Below are 4,288 nucleotides of genomic sequence, written 5' to 3'. Positions count from 1 at the left end.
GAACAAAATAAAAGAAAAAGTTGTCATTAAATACAAAATACTTGGTAAAATTACTAATCCTCAAAAATTACACAAGTACTGTATGTATTTAGTTCGGATACACCTCTGTCAGTGAAATACAAACTATCAGCTGACGCGTGTTAAAGAAATGTCAAACTAGTGATTATTTCATGCGGCTGTCTGGTTTGTGAGTTATCAAGTTAAAAGTTTGTCCCATCATCAGACCATTTAAAGTGGAGCAAGCTATATAAAGTTTTTAAAGAATTAGCTTTTAAAATAAAGAATASAGTCTGCAGTTAGTTAAAGAAATGCAAACTTTATTTACTACCAGGCAGCCATGTGTTTTTAAAAAGTTATTTAACTAGCTCCACCTTAAATCTGATAAGGACAACTTGAGAAAAAAAACCAGTTTGTTTTCAATTTAGCCATGTTAAATATTATGACCCACTAAGTCTTAGTAAGATCCACCTGTCAATATATTTCTGGTTACGCAGGTTGTTAGTATGGAAAAAAAACTGTATTATGGGAATAACATCTTTAGACCAATGATAAAACAACAGTAAAAACCAGGTTTTTAGGAGTTCTGAATTTTGTTCAGGTTAGGTTTTGAGGAACAAATCTAAAACGTTTCTTGAAAGACCAAACAAAAAGCAGGAGGCAAACAATAAAAACTAACAAAATATSAGGGGGAGACAAACAAGAACCAGAATAATGGACTGGGGGAAGATGAGGAGATTTGTAACAGGTGCTTAATGGGAATGGGGAACAGGTGAAGGTGGGCGGGGCAGGACAAAGGAACAGAAGCTGCCTGAGCAAAAATACTGAGACTGTCTGGGAATAAAGCAAGGTAGCAAAACAAATACAGAAACAAATTATAGAAAATAAACATGAAAAAAAAAACACACACTAACAAAGAGGAACAGTAACACAAAAACAATGTTACTAAAATCATCCAAAAAAAAAAAAAAAGATTCTAGGATCAGGTCTATCATTTCAGAACCCAAATAAAAGGTTCAGTAAATTCCAATTATTTTAAAATAGATCACATAATTATTTTTTAAGGTTTTGTTTTTAGCATTTTTCTCGTGGCTTATAGGCTATGATTAGTGCACAGAAACCAACATTAGAGTGCACTAGGTTAAAAATAGATTATTTTTTGCTAAATATACAGAAATATGTTTAAGAACAAATAATTTTAATAATAAGACAAACCTTTGAGGCATGTCCACCACTTCACGCGCAATCGATTTGTTCATCAAAGGCACGAAAAACAACAACTTTAAACAATGACAACAAAACACAGAAAAATGTGTGTTCTTGTTCGTATAATTCTGGTGGACGTTACAGAGGATACAAGACGTAACGCTGTAGTCCATAAATAAATGGAGACTAACTGTAATTGAAATTTTATTGTTTATTTTCATTAGCCTTTGTTTTTATTTTATTTATTTGAAATAAAGAAAAACACTAATTAATGATGATGAGTAGGAGGAAGCCTGGGACAACTGTTTGAGCTGGCTGGGACATGGCTTATAGCACCCTCTGCTGGAGAGAGTAGAGCACAACAACTTTACCCTTTCCTTAAATCAAACTGGAAATAAAACAAATCTCAGAGTTCACTTGAACCTCAAAAAGTGATGTTAAATAATGTATCCCCTCGAGAAATCAAGAAAAATCAACTAACAAATGGTTAAAGATGTTACCAGATTAGAAATTTATACCTCTCAGCAGGCAGCTACCTCAGCAGTTTTAAGCGGATAAAAGCACCTGGCTGAACTCAGCCTCCAACAGTCAGATGTATCACATGTATGCTGCTGCTGAGGAGTCTCACGGTGTGTCTGAACGTCTATCGCGCACACCCTCACCGTACGCAACGCTTACGTTAAGTTAGGTCTATTCTCCAAAAGGACACGCAGCAGCAGTAGGGGATGAGAKGAGYCATTTTTCATATTTAGGGTCACTACATCAAGGCAATCATAGTTTTGCTGCCAACTAATATATCTGCATATATTTCAGGATGTTGTGCATCCATTCAAACAAACAGAATGAGTGTAAACATAACTGTTTCAATAATTTAGCATGTCTAAAAAAAGTGTTCTTGTGGCACAACTTACCCCCTGAATGGGGTAAGTGGAGCATAGGAGTGGGGTAAGATGAGCCGTATCCCTGCTTCCACCCACCCCACCCCTCCCTTGCCTTCTCCCTCCCTAAATAACGGTGCTTTTACACAATATTCTGTGTAAATACTGTGTTCATTGAAAACAGTGGCCCTTGCCAAGGATGTGGCCTCTGGTGTCCGACATGATGGATGATGTTGGTTTTTGAACAACTCAGGCCAATCCACTCCTGGAAAAATGTTTTCTTAACAATGATGCCAATAATATTTTTCTATTAAAAATCATCACTTGAGTTTGCTTGAATTTTCTCAGCTAGCTGGCTGGTTGGCAGTAATTATGGGAGTTAACCCTACACATTTAGATAGATCTCTATATTTAATATCTTTTACGCTACCTGCTCGTTCTTCTCTCGACCAGTTGTCTGGCACAGGGACGTTGTTTCGCTTTGCAAACTCGTTGGCAAGTTCTCTGCATTTGAGGGTAGCCAGCCCATGAAGCTGGTCTGCGAGTTTCTTAAAATGTTTGGCAAATTCAGACTTCATGCCGTCTGAGAGAATCCTTTTAGCCTCTGCTGCTCCATCATAGCCTGTATTTTTCAAAGGCACATTTTCTTTTTCGTCAGTGTACCTCTTCAGTGTCATTCTGTTTATTTTGGCATCCTTCGCTGCTGCTCGAATAGACTTCACTGGTGGCTCTTTCAAGAACATCAGTGGTGGATCCCCTACTTGTTTTGCATTTATATACACGAGTCATGATATCCACTCTGTAATCATACAAATGTAGAATCTGATTTAATATTTAAGACATACGTATAGGCTACAGCCAAAATACACTTMAGTGTATGGGGTAAGTTGAGCCACCAGCTCAATTTACCCCTGGCCAAATGGCTCAGTTTACCCCAGAGCTACCATTTTGACATCATTAGTCCCCATGGTTAAAATGGTGCACTTTTATGCTAGGTTTAAGATCTTGAAGAAATTTAAAGTTATTAGAGGTTTGTACTGATGTTAAAAGCACAACACTATAATTTTAGGTTTTCCTTTTTGTAATATTGACAGTGTTTAATCTATTATGTTTTGATTGATATAGATTAGTTGCATGTCCGAATTATGTGACAACACCTAATCAAACGTTGTGATGACAGTAGCTGAGGATTTTGTCTGAACGCCTGTGATTCAGCCGTAGGTCAGTAGGGGGCRAACGCAGGCATTGAAGAAGGTGTATAAATTGATGAACTTCCTGGTTTTTGGGTAGTGTTGGTTTCCTGTCAGCTTCAGTGACAATAAACCTCACTCAGATCCAGAATTCTGGTGTTGTATGGTTTGATTCCTTCTACAAATCATTTTATTTAACAATGATGTTTTTAATTTCAACTTCAGTTTATTGAATATGAATTTTCTTACAACCTCTACCACAATTGATGTATAAAACAAATTTAAAATTATTTATTTAGGTCTAAAYACAATTTTCATGAAACTTATGGTAGACTAAATTCGCTTTTAAGAGTGAAAAAGTTTTTTTTTTCAGAAATAAATGTCTAACCACTTTACCCACGTGGTTCTTACCTTCACACACTCCATGAAATGACACCCTCCTCCTAAAYATTTGGTCACATGATCAATTTTGTTTGCCATTTCCTTGCAACAAGGGGTGGCTAAACTTACCCTTTGGCTCAACTTACCCCAGTCTCCCCTACACTTTATAACTTGTGAAATGTAAATAGGAGAGCAAAATCTTGACGTCAAACTATTTGGATGTTGCGCGCAGCCCTTGCGGAGTTGGCGTCCAAAGCAGCAGACACTGGAGTTGGAAAATCTGAGCTTTTGCAGCTGGACGCGGAGCATCAACCAATCAGAGAGACTCATATGTGACGTAGTGGCACATTTTCCAACGGGACGGAAGAACCAAGACCCCGAAGTCTCCTGAGTGATGTCCACCAACCTCAGACAGATGGACAGGCACGCTCCAGCTGAAATCGAGCGTCTGTAGTCGGTGTCCTGACAGGAGATGCGGGCATCGATGCTGGTCAGCAGCTTGTTGAAATGGGCTCAGGACAAAAATAGCGCTGATAGCGAGCCTCATCAGCGCGCAGCTGGCTTTCAATCATTACTTTATTTTTATTCATTTTTTTTTGCAACTTTCATTAAGATTGTTCAGTCGTTCATAAAAAA

This window comes from Austrofundulus limnaeus, unplaced genomic scaffold (genome assembly GCF_001266775.1).
Source record: "Austrofundulus limnaeus strain Quisiro unplaced genomic scaffold, Austrofundulus_limnaeus-1.0 Scaffold12, whole genome shotgun sequence".
Taxonomy (NCBI): domain Eukaryota; kingdom Metazoa; phylum Chordata; class Actinopteri; order Cyprinodontiformes; family Rivulidae; genus Austrofundulus; species Austrofundulus limnaeus.
This window is presented reverse-complemented; position numbering follows the sequence as displayed.